This window comes from Rhyacophila brunnea, unplaced genomic scaffold (genome assembly GCF_057557595.1).
Source record: "Rhyacophila brunnea isolate RB1 unplaced genomic scaffold, BYU_Rbru_1.0 scaffold_11, whole genome shotgun sequence".
Lineage (NCBI taxonomy): Eukaryota > Metazoa > Arthropoda > Insecta > Trichoptera > Rhyacophilidae > Rhyacophila > Rhyacophila brunnea.
The window spans coordinates 5135558-5156511 of record NW_028232763.1 but is presented as its reverse complement, the minus strand read 5'-3'; the positions used below and the strand labels follow the sequence as shown (position 1 = coordinate 5156511).

General features: G+C 30.6%; 2 protein-coding genes across 2 annotated transcripts in view; one reads left to right on the top strand and one right to left on the bottom strand.

The window, feature by feature from the left end:
- Positions 1-17163, bottom strand: part of LOC147078297 (acyl-CoA Delta-9 desaturase-like) — an 88468-nt gene extending 71305 nt beyond the window's left edge. The window contains exon 1 of the mRNA XM_085958339.1: positions 16910-17163. The gene's annotated coding sequence lies outside the window, so the exon portion shown is untranslated. The remainder of the gene's footprint in view (positions 1-16909) is intronic.
- LOC147078296 (acyl-CoA Delta-9 desaturase-like) overlaps positions 1-20954 on the top strand; it is a 63936-nt gene that overhangs the window by 24943 nt on the left and 18039 nt on the right. The gene's annotated exons all lie outside the window — the stretch shown is intronic.

The following is a 20954-nucleotide window of genomic DNA, read 5'->3' as shown; positions in this document are numbered from 1 at the left end:
TTCGTGTTCAAACGAAGGGGAAAGTTTTTAGCTTTCCAACGAGGTATCAGAATAGGTACTCGTGTACTAAATAAGGGAATGGCAGTCTTTAAATTTAAAATGTCAAAATGAAAGGTTGACACCCACGTACTAGTCCTTTCCACCACTCTTGGCCTTTTTAGGCCAATAGAATTTTACTAAGTTTTAATAAAACTATTTGGAGCCGCAGAAAACGTTTCATTCGATATTTACCTTTCGGACGAACATTATTACGTGAAAATACTATAATATTATACTTAACATTTCAACTTAAATATATAAATGCTTAATCCTAACAAGATGTTATTTACAAGCGACTACAAATTTATTTCGTCCTTAATAGTGGCTTTTCCATAGTAATCTAAACGTAACCTTGAATCTATTTTTATCTGGCAACTCAACACAGCCGGGCCGTAAATTCTAGTCGAACAGAATTCAGTTAAGGTTCAAGGTCACGCGTCAATTTGTGTTTTTAGTCGCAGTATTTGATTCTTTTATTACTTAGGAGGCAATTAAGATTTATTATTGTTTATGAGTAGAAACCCATCTATACCAGAATCTTAAGTTTTTCCAATTGTTACTTTTACAATATTCATTATAGTTAGCGAGTTACAGCATTAACAAAATCTATAATTATAATTACGCGTCTATAGATATAGATACGCGTTTACAATATTTTTATAACGGTAGTTAACTCCTATCTTGTATTGATAAAATTAGTATTAAAATTCTTTATTTACAATTATACAGTATATAAATTTATAAATATTCAATTTTCTTTTCCAATTTTCATACACTTCCATTATAGCTATAAAAGTTATTGAAGCATGTACCTGCTTAATTTTACGTAAACAATCTCTCCCATAACTTATTTTCTAAGTTTAATGGAGATTTCCCGGAAATTATTTCCGAAATAGATCGATTTGAAATTTCATGGCGTGTCATTTCGAGGTCTGCGGTCACAGCGTTCCAATTACACTTGAACAGTCTCGATTCTCCGAGGCGAAATTTTTTACGTAAAATTTTATTACATTTTACAAAGAAAAGGTTAACAACATACATTTTACTTCCTAATACTAAACGATTACGCTACTGGTTACCTGTTCATGGTCTTTTTCGACCATTTCTTCTCTGCTTCTTCCATAGTTTAGGACCATGGGACTTATATATTCTGTTTGTACCTCGTCGTGAGGTTGTCGCACGGCTATTTGAGAAGTAGAATTGACTACAAGGCTAGATTTGTATAGTTATGTCGTTAAACCATACTCTGCCATAAACACTAACTGAAGGTCGGCGTTTTTGTTCGTGTCACTAACCTAACCTAACCTAACCTAGTAAAGACGTACTGCGGCGCACGAATAACAAGGTATCCATGGAAATAAGCCGAACCGAATGGTTTATGATGGTCTCACCTTACGCCGAAACCGTTTATTGCCGTAATAAAACTTGTCGAGTGTTCACCCACTTATCTGCGGATTTGTACATACGGGTGCCGCCGTGTCTTATTATGCTCCATTCAAATAACGGTGTTTGTACATGCGCGTCTATTTGAAACAAGTATTCCTTATATTAAAACAGAAAAATATTTTTTCTCTATGGTCAGTTTTTGATGTCTATGGGCACTTAACTGTCAAATAAATGACAATTTTTCACATTTTGCCGCTAGATATCCCTAGTGCTCCATATATTTTGAACTCGCTATTACATTTACTTTCATATTATTTCTTTTATTTTTCGATTAATACTACATTATGGCCGGATAATCCGAATGCCGAATAAACGTTATTGAATAAATAATCATTACAATATAAACAAATGAAAGTAAATGGTTATCGTGATAGTATACCTACCTACCATATAATTATTATGCATAAATCGATTCCAGCATAATCATGTGAATTGAGTTGTTCAAAATATTATATTACTTGTATTTATTTGATTTCATGAATCTGCGTCTGATGTGTATTTACTAACGAGACTCTTAAATTTGAAAGCGTCGCCGCTTTTACGAAATTTGCGACATTGTAGATTAGCTTTATCTACGAAAGCAAAGTTTAGTACCTATAAATAAAGCATTCATGATTGAATAAAATGAAGCACCAATTATAGAATCAATTGTAAAATAGATAGTACCATTAGACAATAATCAAAATAATACACTGAATCATAATGAAATACGGAAGAAAACAAGTACCTATGACAATTATCAACAAACGCGGGCTGTCAATTGCGATCTGTCAAAAATGGATTTTGCCGAATTTAGCAATCGGTTCGCTAAACTTATGGTAGAGGGGCATTAGGTAGGTGTTCGGGTTCGGCGAGATGCTTATGTACTAAATTTGGATGAACGCAATTACAAGGGCGTATTAGGTATATATCTGGCGTAAAATCGCATTCGAAAATGTTGGATGAACACCCTATAAGTGTCCTGCAGTGAACTGTTTACGTACAAATTTCCGGATACGGAATTTTTCAATATAATTTCAGCTAATCGTAAAAGTTTAAAGAAATTTTTATTTATATATAATATAAGAAATATTGTGTCCAAATTAATATTGAGATTTTGTATGTAAGGCCGAGTCCTATCTATAAGAAAAATGCTTATAACGATAAAATATTATATGACTGTTGCAGTTGGTAATTGAAATTAGTCTCACGTGTCAAATTGGCCAATTCGTACTTGTTCTTGGATCGTAAATCGTCTTGTCCCATTATACAAAATTGTACACTTAATACAAATAAAATTGGTCTCATTGACGTTTTTTTTAAATCTAATATGTTGTCATTTGTATGAATACTCCGGACTATTAAAGATATTATCAAGTAAACGTGGTCGATCAATATACATTTTAGAAAGAAGTTTTTTTAAATTTAATATTCATATTATATTAGTGCCTCAATACAATATGAAAACAAGTCAAAATTTAATTGCATATGATGTTATGATGGTGTATAACATATGAAACACTTTGGGCCAACGTTGGTCGCCAGTTACAGTATGTTTTAGTTATAAAATAATTACAAGATAAAAAGAACTTTTTCTATACCACTTTTTTAAATTGTGTTGAATTGTATAAACTTGACAATTCTATGTATTAATAATTTAGGACAAATAAGGCAATTGTCAATACATCTTTATTTTGCAATTTTGCAACAAACAAATAAATACAGAATACTGAAATGTCATTTTGATTTCCATAGTAACGCACGTATATATTAATAATTTAGTTGCTAAGACCACCCCCTTAGCAACCAATAATAGTGGATTGGATTACGGATTTCTTTCGAAATAACTTTTCATACAAAACAGAATTAGCTAAAAATGAATTCAATTCTACTTAAAGATGGCTAACAGTATTAAAAGAATGCATTGGCATCGTGTTTTGATATATTCTAAAAGTTTCAAATGTCTAGCTAGTCGAAAAGTTAGTTAAAAATCGATTCTAAGATTTGTACTGGATAAACAACCACCGGACAAACAAGAATACGAGCTAAGGAAAACGTGGTAAAATAGAAACCGGTTTTGTATTTATTCAGAGAAAAAAGACTCAAAAACTTTTTCAATGTGTCATAAAACCGAACAACGAGATTAATCATTAATTCAGTAAATATACTGGAATTTCTTGGTTCATTTTTTATTAAATTGTAAATTTTCATTGTGCATTGCTGAATACCACTAAAATAAATCTAAAAAATATAATATTTTCTCAAAATCAAGGCTTTAAAAATAAAATGAGAATTTCTGCAAAAATTCTCATTTTTCAAAAATTCTGCAAAGTTTCCCTATTGATATAATATGGTATCGATATGATCCCAAATTTATAATATAAACCCTTATTCTATGCAAATAGAAATAATTATTGTTAACTATATACACATTTTATTAGTATGTACAATATTAGTTATGAGTACACCTGCGGATACGATAAAAATGATGTAAAGACAATATAAACATGGATTTTAAATATGCAATGTAATAGCAATGTTGTGAGAGTTCATGAGATGAATATACTTGAACATAACCATCTGTTTACATGGGATGATTTTAATGAGCAAAGTCATTTTCTCTTTTAGTTTTCAGATATATCATAGAAATATCTACAATATATCACCCACGGTGGCCGCGCGGCTTAAGCGTTGTACTATAACGCCGTGGGTCCCAGTTTCGAATCCAGGGTCTAGCAAGTACACATATTGTTTTTCAATTTGTGTTTGTCAGGGTATGGACCTAATAGCTTGAGCAAGTGGCTGACATCCATTTCTCGTAAAAAACAAAATCTGTTAATACAAACCTCTACTCTGTGGAGGCCCATAAATGATCCTATTAGAATCGGACATGGTCGATATGGAGGTCAAAATTCATTTATTTATGTTATCGGTATATAGAAGAATGGTAGCGAGCAATAAAAATAGTTGCCAGTGCAAGGATTGACTTTTAATAATTCACACATTTTACGATAACGCACAAATTCATCAACTATTTGGTATACCAATTGTTAATTTTATCACATATTATTCATGTAAAATGTAAAGTAAGCCATGAGTATAGTTTAATTATTTTATAGTTTGGTACTATTGTTTTAGAATTTAAAATAAGTTGAATAAATTTTAGTTTCTATGCCTGTATGCACGTGAAGTAACTTAGAAACGAGATGGGTACATTATTTCAAATGCACGTCGGTTGATGTTTTAATATTATATAACTACAAGATAAAAATAACTTTTTATATACCACGTTTTTAAATTTTCTGTTGAATCATATAAACTTGACAATTCTATGTATAAATAAAAACTTTTTATTTTACTTGATAGAAATACTGAATAAATAATGAATACTGAAATGTCATTTTGACATTTCATATTGATTTTCATAGTAACGCATGTATATATTAATAATTTAGTTGCTAGGACCCCCTTAGCAACCAACAATAATAACTTTTCATACAAAACAGAATGAAAACTGAAAATGAATTCAATTCTGCTTAAAAATGGCTAAAAGTATTAAAAGAATGCATTGTCGTCGTGTTCTGATATATTCTAAAAGTTTCAAATATCTAGCTAGTCGGGAAGTTATTTAAAAATCTTCTATCGTCCAATACAAATCTTGACAAACAAGAATACGAGCTAATAAAAACGTGGTAAAATAGTCGATAATATTATAATATATTGTTTGGATTATATAGAATTGTGATGTCATCAAAATAAGCTAAGTCCAAAACTTTTGAAAGCTATGTTAATGTCTATGTAAGTAGATACGGTGACTATACGATGTTATTATTAAGGAAGACAGTCCTAAATTGTAAGCCTTTTAGCTTTAAAATGTACAAAAAGCCTGCTGAGTGTCAAAAAACATATAAACGCATTACGTGATTACAATTATATTTAATCCACAGATTTTTAAAATGATTGAATAATTTACTTTATTTACAACTTTACTGTTGATATGAATAATTGCTTGTTTATACAGGCTGGTTTTTCGCGGGTGTGTATCCGTTTATTACGAAATATTTCAGAAAAGGGGCCGATATTTACATAACATTATAGAGTAAAAATATATGAAATTGTCGAATAGACTAACATTATGCAACTTTTTTATACCGGTATTTATCGAAATTCGTGATTATAGACCCTAATGATATGCGCTATTATAAATAACTTGGTCCTCTACGATAAATTTAATTGTGTCTTAATTTGGTGTACACAATTTATATAGTATCAACAATGCATATTATAGTTGTACGTGATAGACATTCATAATGACGTATTATAAGTCTATCCATTCAAGAAATTGTTTGAATGAAAATTAACCTAAAAGAAAACATGGTAGGTATTAGTGTCCATATTTAGCTGTGGTTATAATTTTGTTTAATTCGAATATTTATGAATAAACTGAGTATATATCGTCACCTCAATACTACAACTAGATAACTTGATTATCACTGTTTTTGAGATAGTTATTGAATATGATTCTACACTGCCTTCTCTGCAAAATGATAAAACGGGAATGGGACGACTGGCCTCCGGACAATTGGACGCCGCACTGTCGTAGACACGTATACAGAACGTAGACGAAGTATTTTAATCAGTTTCTATCTACTACTTAGTAGTTTGAATTCATTTTACTCTTAACATAATGTATTCTTTATCGCGGATTGAGAATTACCATGCCTAAGGCTTTATATAAAATAAAAAACTCTTTTTTCGTTGGAACTTAAACATATGCACGATTAAATCATTGTTTACGTCTGCATATTTACATTCTCACCAACTATTAAATCATAATATAACCATTTAAATAATATTGAATATTTTTTTAAAGTACCTATAAGTACCTAACGTCTATTTATTTTCGAATTCCGTGGCGTCCAGTTGTCCGGTGCCAAATCGTCCTAGACCCGATAAAACTAGGTAAATCAAAGGTTAATGGGAACTGTATTAATTTTGTGTTTGAAAATTCTAGATAACTTTAAACCATAATGCATTAAATAAATAAAATAATAATTCTGCAATATCTTTTTAAACAATTGAACGTTTTAATTGTCCCCAATAAGACAAGCACAATTTTCCATTTTTATTTTAAATAATAGTTATATCCAAAATTTATGTTAATCAAGTAAAGTTTAAATTTCAGTTTCCCAACAATGACCAAATCAGAGTTTTCTAGTTGTAGTATTGAGGTGACGATATATAACTGAATCAGAGTTTTGGTTGGAAACGTTCTGAAAAAACTTATTAAAAAGGAAAGACGTAATTTTCATGAAAAACTATTTTGTAGCGTTTGTTTATAGAGATGGTTCATTTATCTATTTAAGCTGAGCACAGAATATAAACACTGTGACAGATCAAGATAATAAGGCATGACAAAATCAGTGTAGTGGGACAATAGTTCAATATCGCCTCCCGAGGCGTTCCAACCGCTGCGCGCTTTCTGAATGCCTTCTCCCATGACAGGTAAAACGTTTCGACAGTATATTTTGTCAGTAGCAGGTAAACCGTGGTATTTTATTTGCTCGTGTAGAATGGCAGTTGTAGTCAGATTCTTTGTCAACAGACTATTGTATAACCTCCGCTAATTAATACTTCTCAAAACATTTTACTATGAATTCTTTTATAATTAATACTAAACGTCTGTACTCATCTGCTTTGTTAAGCGAAGTCTATTATTTCATCTTCCGGATAACTTGGTACTTAACTCTTTTATGGTATAAGAATAGACACAGAGCGATTAGTGTAAGATGTAAAGGTAATTTTCTAACATTATTTCCGTTGACAAAGAATACATACAAGACTGGAAGTCATTGGGTACATATTCATTTAATATATTATATATATGTCAGTGGCGAAGGGTGGAGGTAGGCTGTTAAGATTCACCATAAATAGTGCACATTAAACTTTGTCAGTCATACATATTTGTTTTCATTGAAATAAGACTACAATCCACATATGGTATAAGTTTGTTTTTAAATTTCTATTAAACCTTGCGAAAACTAAACCATAATAGATAATAGTTAAACAATACTCGTTCACCTATAAAATATCTTTAAATATGCATTTAAATTATACATAACTTTCGATAGTTTTATCTATTTCAGCTTGGTTTAATGAATTTAAAAAATAAACCAACAATCAGTACTTGCCTACTTATGTGTAAATAATATGATTGTATTCTTAATCCAACGAAAACAAATAAGTATGAACGAAAAAGTGTGCACAATTTTATGGTATCGCCCATTATATACGACAACTATTATGGTTTGGTTACTGCAAGGCTTAATTGATTTTTAAAAACTAACCAATACTATCTGTAAAATGTAGTCGTAGTACAGTAAAAACAAATACGTTTGACTAACAAAGCTTAATATACACTATTTATAGCGGATCTTAACAGCCTACCTCCACCCTTCGCTACTGATATATATACTTACGCTAGAACTCTTATTGCTTGGCGGGACCCCTATTTAGGGGTTGCAATACCGAATGAAAATATCTATACCAGTATTTGTTAACCCAGCCGTTGCTGTAATATTTATTTAAGTGACGTAAGCCTCTTTGATTGAAAATATTTCAGTCAAGTTAATGTTCACTTTATCATATTCATATTTTAGCTATTCCCAGAATCATCAATATTAGATCAAATTAAAATGTTATTATATTCAAAATCGATGAAAATATCCAATAAATACGTATAATTTATAGATATCCATCAGATTTAAGTTGGAATTATGACCGGCCTTCTCGTATGCTGGAATATTATATGGAAATACTCGTATATTATAACCAAGTGTTGCTGCTCTTTTGACCGTTTTATAGATGAAAAAAATAGCACAATAATGACGAAGAAGCATTTCTCTCTGATATACAGTAATATTTTTAATCTCATACGATAACCGATTGTGATATCACCAAAACGGGCAGATTTTTACAGGATGGTAGAGGAAAGGTTACAAAATGAAGTATCGATCAATAAATAATAATAAATATTTAAGATACTAATATGATAAAACTGTATGTTTTTACAACTTGCATTTTATTTCATGATCGGATTAAATATTTCTGAAAGTATATTGAATTCCGTATGATTTTTTGAGTTGTATATTATTATTGTAAGACATTTGATATATCAGTCCGCCTCTCATATAGTCTTATTTTTTTAATTGTTTAATTAATTGTGTATATTGATCGTTCAAGTCTTTAAATAAAGAGTATTAATTAGAGCTTGCAGTTAAAATATTTGTGTCTTAAAGGAAAAGAGTAAAAACATTAAATACATTTTATATCTGCTTTCTTAATACCGAAAATACCGGTATTTTAGTTTCGACAAATACTGGAATCCCGATGTAGAAATACCGGTATTAATTGCGATCCCTACCCTTATCTGACTAACATAATATATACATATTAAGATCCAGAAGTACCATACAAAAAATATACGACTAAACATAATCAATTTGCTGTTTGTTACTATTTTAATCTAAACTTTAATAGGAAGTAAATCATTTAAACAAAAAAAAAATCACCAAACTCACATACTTAAATTTAACATTTTTTTAGGATTTATTAAAATGAATAATATAACCAATAGAAAAAATCTTTTTTGAAAAGGTAAGACACCGCGCAGGATTGAACCTGCATCTCTCGGGTTTCGCGCCCATGCACATAGACCACTATGAATGCTAAAGGCGCCATACTTAATTGCGACAAAATTTAATAAAAGGATTTTAATACTCTCTGAAGCGCTTTCTAAATTGAGCTACTATTACGATCGGCTTTTGTATCTTTAAATCAAAGTAGATATAACTTTAGTTACTAACCGACGTCAAGGATCACTCCAAGATTTTTTTATTCTAACTTACTTGAAATGGCTAATAATTTTTGATTAAATATTTAAATTTATTAATTGGTATGTTTCTAAGGTTTTTAGAATAATGTATTTTCTATAATAAAAAAATTAACAGTCTTAATCTTATGTACCTACATTCAGTAGGTATAGAATAAAAATACTGCAAAGAAAGTTTTCAAAATTTAAAATGATTAAGTAATTCTATTTTCAAAGAAAAACAATGTAATTCCGCTTTTATAAGAGAAGTATTTTACTCATTGCATCGGTGTTGAGAAACTATTAATTATAAAACATACAATATCGATAATTCTTTGATAATCATTTTAAGTAGGTATAATATACGGCTGTCCCAAGTGTACCCAACTGAAGTTACTCTATGAGGCTCGTACAGAGCTGCCTAGGCTATTTTCATCCAAGGAAGAAGACTTGATTGTATTTAAATAAATTATTTTCCAATGACAACACAGGTGTTGCATACTTTATCAGTTGTCTTGATTAGAGACCCAATCACGGGTGTTTTTAAATGTTATGTTAATGATATTACAAAAAAGATTCTTTATTGTATACATAATTAACGAATGTTATATTCTAATTATCATTGTTTGATATTCTCTGTATAAAAATGTTGAAGGATAGCCTAGGCCTACTACTATATTATACTAGAAATATTTAGTCACATCGACTGTAGAAAGGCAAAAGAGCGTAACCCTCAGTGTTTTCAAAAAGGTTTTATTGCGTAATAAAGTTGCACACGACTAAATACACGTTATATCCGAAGGATTTAAGCTGAAAATGCCGATTTCTTATCTAAATTTACCTAGAAATTAAAAAATAAACGAAGGAAGTGACGTGGGGAAAAACGATAATTTTTGTTGTTTCTCAATAATTAATATCAGATTAAGAATGTCAAAACCAAATTATTTATTATCATTCATTTTAAGGTTAATATGTTAATTTTGTATTTGACACCATAACAAAAACATTTTCGTGCCTTCTGTAAAATTTGTTTTGTGTAGATTTTGCCCTTTTTCCTTTCACAGTCGATATAAATTTTGTTGTGATCAACAAGCGGGTACTAAAACGTTTACATTTTCTGTTTACAAAATGTTAAGATTATTTAATAATAACTGCTGTAAAATATGCTTTCATCTTGTTATTGGGTTCATATTAATTAGTTGCAAATTTTTATCATAAAAATTAAGTTTTGGATGAACGCAACACATTTTTTATAACTTATAGTTTTAATGTATATTTTTAAATTGATTTATTTTTATGAAAATGTATTTAACATGAACTTTTTATTTATATTAAACTGATATTTTGCTTGAACACAACTCACAATACCAAAACTCGATATGATATACATAAATATTGATTAAAAAGTTATTCTAAATATCTGTCATAATAATTGTATTTTATCAACATTAAAAAAAATACTTATAATAATAATACTAATAAAACGTATGTATATAATATCCACGGTGGCCGCGCGGCATAAGCATTGGACTATAAAGCCGTGGGTCCCAGGTTCGAATCCTGGGTCTGGCAAGTACACATATTGTTTTTCAATTTGTGTGTGTCAGGATATGGACCTAATAGGTTGAGCAAGTGGCTGACATCGATTTCTCGTAAAAAAACAAAATCTGTCAATACAAACCTCCACTATGTAGAGGCCCATTTGATCCTATTAGGATCGGACATGGTCGGAAAAATAAATATATATATATATATAATACGGTGGGTCAATAAGTCCTTAGAAAAGCCGACAGGTGACGCGACTAGTACTGTAAGCGGTTTGTTTTCATGCAGCGGCACTACCGATTCAGTATGCTGCGAAGTTTCAATCAGATTGGTCGGGTTGTTGTGTGTTTCTCGTACATTTAAAAAAAAAATTTGCTTGTGGAAAATGGAAAAATGGAAAATGGAGAAAATTGAGTTTAGAGCTGTTATTAAACATTTTAATATAAAAGGGTTAACAGCAAAGGAAATAAAAAATGAGTTGGATTTAGTTCACGGCATATCTGCTCCTTCACTTGCAACTATTTATAACTGGTTAAATGAATTTAAACGTGGTCGTACATCAACAAAGGATGAACCACGCTCAAGACGTCCTGTAGAGGTGACTACACCAGAAATGATCAATAAAATCCACGATATGGTGTTAAGTGACCGAAGATTAAAGTTGAGTGAGATAATTGAGGTTACAGGGATCTCAAAAGGTAGCGTCATTTCTATTTTACATGACAAATTGGGCATGAAAAAAATTTCTGCAAGATGGGTGCCGCGTTTGCTCACAGTCGACAATAAACGCAATAGGGTGGTGGCCTCTAAAGCCCTGTTGTCGCTCATGCAACGCAATCCGGATGAATTTTTTCGTCGCTTTTTGACTGTAGATGAAACATGGATACACCACTATACTCCCGAGACGAAAGAACAGTCAAAGCAGTGGATTGCGAAGGCAAACCATGTCCAAAGAAGGCGAAAACCGTAAAATCAGCTGGTAAGGTTATGGCTACTGTATTTTGGGATGCACGTGAAATTATTTTCGTTGACTATTTGGAAAAAGGAAAAACAATAACAGGGGATTATTATGCATCTTTATTGGACCAGCTAAAAAACAAAATTGAAGAAAAACGGCCTCATTTAAACAGGAAAAAAATCCTCTTTCATCAGGACAATGCCCGTGTTCACACATGTTTACGATCAATGGCTAAAATTGAAGAATTGAAGTTCGAATTGGTCAACCACCCACCGTATTCGCCAGATTTAGCCCCCAGTGACTTTTTCCTTTTCCCAAACTTAAAAAAATGGCTAAGTGGACAACGTTTTTTTTCAAATGAAGAAGTCATCGATCGGACAAATGCTTATTTTGAGGACCTTCCGAAAACTTATTTTTCTGACGGTTTAAAAAAAATTGAGAAACGTCTAACCAAGTGTATTGAGCTCCAAGGAGATTATGTTGAGAAATAAAAAAAAAATACAAAAATAAAAACTGTTTTAATGCTTTTTTCTAAGGAATTATTGACCCACCCTCGTATCTACGTAAATGCTGTTTAAAAAAATATAAATTTACACTTTCTTATAGCCGCAAGTTCAATATACACAAATAAGTTTTCAGTATGTACCTGCAATAATTATTCTTTTCTGATAATCAATATTTTATATAGACCAATTCATTTTTTTTCAATTAGCGCTGAAAGCTTTGTAATAATATAATGACATTATTGTTGACAATCGCAAAACTCAAAAGGAAATGAAAGATAATTATATTAGTATATTTAAATTTATTTTGATTGAAACGTCATTATTGTCTATCAAAATTACCTGCCCAAATTGAATAACTCATTTTCTACGTAACGAAACTTTACTGAATTTAACAAAAAGTTTTTTGAGAAAATGTAAAAGTTTATGAAATAAATATAACTGTTTCACAAGAAAATAAATATCGACTTATAAATAAAGTAAGATCTTTATTTGACGAATACCGTGATATAAGTAATTATAATTGAGGTGTTTTATTTATGAAATATTTAGTCATCTATATTTTTCTCGGAAAGTTTTTATTTATTAAACCTGTATTACAATTTTGTTTCGAGTAATAATGCTTGTTGGATTTAGTACGGTTGAACAAATTTATATTGAAGGTATTTTAATTTTGAATATAAGAACGGAAACGTTTTATTCACAGGTAATGAATATTACTTCATCCCCGGATGCCTATTACTCTTTTTCGTTCACTTTGGGTTTTATTAGGCTAGAAATGATTGTGTCTTCCATGAAAATGTAATATTCACAAAACAAAATATACCTAATAATGGTATTATTATTTCACTGTAATATACCACAAAATATTTGTATTTTTACCGACCTTGCTTTTTATTAAATTCACGTCTTGGACTTTATTATAATATAGCAGTTTGGCTGTTAAGATCCAACATAAATTATTGTACACACTAAACTTTGTCAGTCATACTTATTTGTTTTCATTTAACTAAAAATACAATTTGCAGATGGTGCAAGTTAGTTTTTAAAATTCAATTAAGCCCTGCATAAATCAACCTATAATAGTTTAGGTATGCTAAAGGCGATCTGACAAAAATAGTGCACAATTTTTCATTATTTGTTTTCATTGAATTAAGAATACATATTACAAATAGTGTAGGTTAGTGTTTTAAAATTCATTATCCCTGCCTGAACCGAACAGAAATCAATAACAAAAAAAATTCTAACCATAAAATGTCTTACATTATGTATGATTTAATGGCATTACTTTAGATATTTTATAGATACATATTTTTTTTATCTATTATCTACTATGGCTTAAATTAGGCAGGGTTTTATTGAAATTTTAAAACAAACAAATTAATGTCTAGACATTGTAGTCTTAGTTTAATGAAAAAAAATACGTTTGGCTGACAAAGTTTAGTGTATACTATTTACATCGGATCTTAACAGCCTATACCCACCCTGGCATATAGTTCCATTACAGTATAGGTATCGAAACTTTTGACTTCATTGAGTCACAAAATGTGAAAAAAAAACTTTTAGGGGTGCACACATTTAGTTCTTTCCTCTATTTTTTCTGTCCAAAAACAAGGATGAAAACTTTTCGGTGCTGTTCGGTTATCAGGAATACAGCGGAAAACGCATTTTAAAAATACCCGATATACTGGATTATTTATTAGTTTGGGTTAGTTTAGGTTAGGTTAGGTTTGGTTAGGTTAACCTAACAAATAATCCAGTTTATCGGCTATTTTCAAAATGTGTTTTCCGCTGTATTACTGATAACCGAACTGTACGAACTTTTCTTATCTTTTCCTATCAAAAAGAAATCTTCACTACGATCAGTTTTTCTACCCAACATTGGACACGTCTGTGTTAGCTATTCTATCAATTAGCTTTTCCACTGACAATAAATTTTAGTATAGAATCCATGAAAAAAAAACTTCCACATTTTCTAGATGCTACGTATTGTTGGTGCCCTTTAAATTCCATGAAATTATGCGTCGTCTCCGAATTTGAATCCATTGATCTAATATAATTTAGTAACGCTCAATTAAATTTTCCAGTAAGGGATCAACCGAGGCATTTCCTTATGCTTATAGATACTCCCAAAAAGATTAATTTAATTTTATGATACATTAAAGATATACATACATTGAAAACATCTCATACATATACAGACTAGAAAAAATCATTTTGTAGAAAAAAATACGACACCCGACGGGACTTGAACCTTTATCTGCTGGATTCGCGGCGGTATGCTTTTGCGAGTGCGATTTTAACTATTTGTTGTTACGTGAAATGCTTGTTGGCTATCGGTTATAGTATATTAAATTAGGGTAGGTATCAATTAATTTCTTAATTACTAACCGATTTCGTAATTAACTAAAACGCCCGTAGCATTGGAAAAGCATGCTGGCGCTAATTCCGCAGATACAGATTCAAGTCCTGTCGGGCTGTAATATAAACATATTAGTATAAGTATGACGGAGTGGTAACGCGTCGGTAAATAGTGTCGTGGATTTCGGGTTCGAAATCCGTGTCTTTCAAAAATTCATGTGTTATTTTTCAATGTATCTTTGGAATCTAGACTATGTGCATAATAGGTAAACACCATTTCTCGTTCAATGAAATCGAGAGAAAAATATAATTTAGTTACCTATATATTTATTAATGATAATAATTATAAAAAATAATAAAAATAAGGTAGGTATACTGAGAAAGTAAATAACCGATGAGTTAAATTAATAATTACAAGATAAAAAGAACTTTTTATTTACAACGTTTTTAAATTTTCTGTTGAATCAAATAAACTTGACTTGACTAGTTTAAACGATCAAAAAAAAATTGTATTTGATAGAAATAATACTGAAATGTAATTTTGACACTGATATTGATTTCCATAGTAAGGCACGTATATATTAATAATTTAGTTGTTAGGACCCTAGCAACCAATAATAGTGGATTGGATTACGGATTTCTTCCGAAATAACTTTTCATACAAAACAGAATTAACTGAAAATGAATTTAACTCTACTTAAAAATGGCTAAAAGTATTAAAAAATGCATTGGCATCGTGTTCTGATATACTCTAAAAGTTTCAAATGTCTAGATAGTCGGGAAGTTAGTTAAAAAACGATTGCAAGATTTGTACCGGACAAACAACCACCGGACAAATTAATAAGAATACAACCTAATAAAAACGTAATAAAAAAATTACTTATAATATATAGGTAAAAAATAATTGATTTCTTAAAAATATATAAACCATTATGGTGTTATCAATATGTTAAATTTTGAGTGACGTTACTAGCATAGATAGAATGTAAACAAACGAAGATTAAAATAACATATTTTTTGATAAATTTACTATTTTTTATAGGCAAGGCTTAAGAATATAGCATTATTTGTTATTGGACATCGGTAATTCAGTAAGTACCATTATTTTTATTACATAAAATATATTTTCTAATACCTATGTATGTTTTTGAGATGTATTACTGACAATGTGACCGTATCGTCACCGACACCCTGCCGCTATACGAGGCTATATGACGTCACAGTATGTTCGCCATTTTCTCAAAGCCTGGGTGTTTGTGATTGTCTCTCTTTTTTACTAAGTAAAACACTGTTTCACTACATCACTATCATTGGGTCTCATGGCCTACTGTAGTGTTAAAAAAAATATATATATATATACATAAATATATAAACATACCATATAAGCGTGTAGTTTGATAGTTTTGACAGAAAATATGACGTAGTTAGAGCGACGTCGAGCGAGAGAAAATGATGCAATACGCTACATGTAAGGGCAGATGGAAATATTAACGGAAACGATAATTAATTGTTCACTACTTGCGCAGTAGAAGAAATCGCGGTAAATGTGTGGCAGACGATGTCATGAGATTTTATAACATTCTTGTTAGACCAAACCAAACCTAATCTAACATAATCCAACTTATATTACCTATTATTAAAATGATGCATAAAAATGTATGAAAATTTCAAATTTTCAATTAAAAATTATTGGATCGAAAAGCTTATGTGCCGACAAAAAAAAGTATTTATTATAATTGTCTACAATTTACATGGAATAAACTGTTTTCGTAAAAAAAAAATATAAAAGCTCATGACGGTATCTGCGGCACAATTACCATAAATATATATATACTTATACATATATAAACATACCACATAAGCGTGAAGTTAGATAGTTTTGATATAAAATATGACGTAGTTAGAGCGACGCCGAGCGAGTGAAAATGATGCATTACGCTTCATGTAAGGGCAGTCAGACATAATAACGGAAACGATAAATAAATTTTCTCTTTGTAATTCGTGTGCAGTAGAAGAAATCGCTATCTGGTCAATTTTAATTTAAGTTGTTCAACTATAAAAATTCTAATTTTTATTTACTTAGCAATTTGTTATAAATCTTTCCATTTGCTATTTGCGATATAATTTTTTAAGGAGGTAACTCACTTGGTACCCATTATTTTTATATCTTCAAAAAGTGTAAAATAATTAAAAATATGTTGTACTTACAGTTTAGTTATAATCTCCAACTTTCCTCTTCGTTGGTAATTTTTCACACAATTCTGCAAGTTTCGCACAGTTTTTAGGTTTTCCACTAACACTTCATCACTATCGCGTCACCAGGATTAAACTGACAAACATTTCCAAACGAGGCTGGGGCGAAATAGCAATATCCTATACGTCACCCAGTAAGATTTGAGCTCATTAATTATTTATATCAGCATTGGTGATATGTTTTTTCCTTGGTGTATTTTTGCTCCTTATATGTAGCATTTAGACCTTGAGTGACATTGTGGTATTCATATTAATATAATATACAGCTAGCTTCGGGACAATTGTTTTCATTGAATGTATGGAAGGATTAAGTACGCAGTATTCGATAGTTAAACAAGTGACCAAAGACTAATAAAGAGTATTGTTGTTGTCAATTAATACTGCTACTATTATACTGCACTCTTAAGAGAAAACATGAGTAAAACGTAAATGAAGAAGAAAATTTTTTTATCTATCACAGTTTAACATACATACTTTTTGAAAACGCTGAAAACACACTGGGAAAATATCGTCACTGTTCTGGCAGAAGACACTAATTCGAAAAAAATGACATATTGAGTAAGTTATACCAAAATGTTCCTTATTTCAAACTTTACCGTCTAGAAACCTTCTTAATAAATAAACAGTCTTTATTTTAAAGTCATCCTTTTTACGATTACTTAATAAACTCACATGATAGACCAAGTCAAATTACTCAAAACTAGTATTCTCCAGTCAGTGTGTTCTGCCAGAACAGAGACGATATATTATAACCAATAGAACAAAATCATTTTGAAAAAAGTAAGACCCACCCCGCAAAAATCGAACCTGCATCTCTAGGGCTTCGCGCCCACGCACATAGACTACTATACTAAAGGTTCCATACTTAATTAAAACATATTTTAACTAATGGCTCTTATAATTCTCAAAAATTATTATGGTTTAGTTAGGCGGGATTTAATCGAGTTTTAAACAATCCATCTCCAATTTGTATTGTTAGTTCGATGTAAACAAATAAGTATGACGACAAAGTATGTATTATACGGGTCTCGTAGTGCAGTGAGTAAGGCGCTGGCCTTCCAACCGGGAGCTATGGGTTCGATCCCCGGTGAGGACACAATATGTTTATGTGATTTTTTCAAAGTGTGTGTGTAGCAAAATTACTAACAATCACCTTGTACGAAAAAGCAAGGGCATGGTAAAAAAAAAACAAAAAAAGTATTTTGTAATATTGTGGTTTGGTCTACTAGACTATAGACAAGGTTTAATTAATTAAAAAAAAAACTAGTCCAATACCAGCTGTTTTTTTGTATTATTAGTTAAATAAAAACAAATTAGTATAATTGACAAAGTTTAGTGAGCAATATTTATGCAAAATCTCCACAGCTTCTCTCCACCCTTTACCACGGAGTCACCAAGAAATAATTTCATCATATATCGCGGAATAATTGTACGCTTACATGATCAGAGCTAAAAATGATTTCAAGCTACACACAATTTTATTTTATAGAAAATTCGACGTTTCCATGGTTTTAATTCTTTTCATGTTGTGAACGTCTTAAACTTTACAATGTTGTTTGACGTAAATAAATAAATTAAAATTTGACTAAATAATTCACTGTAGTATTTGGCAACCTACAAATGAAGGTTTTTTGAAGTTATACGTCTTTAGGCGCGATTGGAAAATCAGATCAGAGTGTATTTTTGGCGTGTGACACATAATTTATTTTTTCACACGAAAATAAACGCACTCGATTGGATTCGAACCACCGAAATTCGGTTATCGGCCGAACGCACTACCTTTACGCTACAGTATGATAATGCAATCATGACGATTATACAGTATAATATTATAATTTAGAATTGTTCCATTGCCTAGGCAGCGAATCTATTATACAGTATAAAATTATAGTTTAGAATTGTTCCGTTGCCTAGACAGCGAATTTACTATTGTCGGCCATTTACAATTCCTTACGTAAACAAACTATTAAACGTCATAGTGGCGGTTGTTACTTTTAAAATAAAAACAACAAACAATAATTATATAATTTAGTAATATAAATTAAAGTGTATAGAAATAAACCAACGGCGTTCCAATAAGCGTTCCTTTTTCTTGAGTGTGTAATTTAACAAGATAATTAAGAGCTAGTCGAAGAATCTAGGTTATGACAAGTTTTGTTTTTGTTTTGTTACGCCAAAGAAGTATAACTTCTAACGCGCGTACATAAGTACACACACCGTTTTTTAAAATGGTTTTATTTGTCTCCTGGACGATATGGTTTTGTACTCATAGCAGGTATTGTAGAATCAACGACGATATTTAAAAACAAATGTTTTTTAACATCTCTTCAAAAAGTATTTTATAACAAGCTCTAATTTTGATAAAATATTAGGTACGCCTTCAAAACAATACACATTTAAAATGTTTTTGAAGTAAATAAATTAATATACTTTTAATTAGCTCTTTCCGTTTTTAAACATCTATAATTAGTAAAAATGTTATGGTTGACAGGGTTTAAATATTTTGATGAAACTAATAACTGTAATTATTATGAGAATTTCTCTCAAATAAGTAGTACAACCTATCATTACATTCATTAGAATGTCTCTCCTATTTATAAAATGGACAGATGTTTCAATCACAATAAATTTAATGTTATTATTATTGAAGTTTGTTTGCGAGTAGGTACATGAATGAATAATATGGTTATATCAATTAACTAAATTACTATCGTTATAGTATGTATGTACATAAAGAATATTGTGGCGATACTGTAAATAGTTGGTAAGTATCGAAATCATGTGATGGATGAATTGTAATTTGAAGTTTTACATGCCCTCTAAAAACAGGCATAATAGCGCCTGGACCCGTGCAATAGTGCTTATTTTAAACTATCGTGACAATAACTGCTTACACGTAAAAGTGCCGACTGTTTCTCCAATCACATTTTTTAAGAGTGAGCGAGACGCGATGATGTCATTTTATGGTACTACTTCGCACTATTTGACAGGTAGTGAATATTCGTTTGTTTTTTTTTTGCCGACAGATTTGCCACTATCGTTTTACTGCGATTCAGAACAGAAGCTTCCAAACTTTTTTAATTCATGCATGCAATCTTGTCAACTGGAGAATAATACATGTTTATCTATAAGTTTTCTGGTTATGGCCGCGATAATACTTACTGTCAACAGTAAATCCATGCACGTGTAAACGAGGTATAATGCTAATTTCTTTGTGCCTTATGGGCATGTTCTATATACCTATCGGATGATCTTGATTTTTTTTTAAATTATTGATTATAATTTTGCTATTGACGCTTAAGGAAGCGATAGTGAAATGTAAAAAAAATGCAGCATTTCGAGGGCGCTTTTTATGTCACAAACATGTATCGAATAAAAAATATTAGGAATATTTAAAAAGCTAGACGTGTTATCGTGAATAGAAACTAGATATTTATTTAATTACCAAATGTTTAGACTTTAGACGTTTTTTTTAAGAACCATGTTAAATGAACTATAAAAAGTTACGGTCAAAATGTCAACGACTTAAAAGCAGTAGAACAGGGTTGGCGAACCTTTTTACGTACGCCTGCCAAAATTTCCCAAATATTATTTACGGCTATCTGACGTGCCGACCAGTTTTTCATGGAGAAAAAAAAATCAAAATTCTACTAAAAATGATGTTGTAGATATCACTTGCAGAACATTACACACATGTAAATCAAGCTCCACCAAGTTTTGTTTCTTATTTGGAACAGTCATTTTTTTGGGTAGAACTGAAATAATTGTCTGTTACTGTATTACTTATTTTGGTTGTTTACGCACAAATTGACACTAGAATTGCTCCGATCAGATGAAGCATTCTTTCGCTACAGTGGTCTCAAGCATTGTAAATCGATCAAAATCGGAGCCGCCGCCGCCTGATGAGGTTAGTGCGATAATATTATATGTGACGCATAAAGCCTAACGACCGATATATGCAATTATATATAAAAATTAAACGTAGGTAATTCTTATTCTT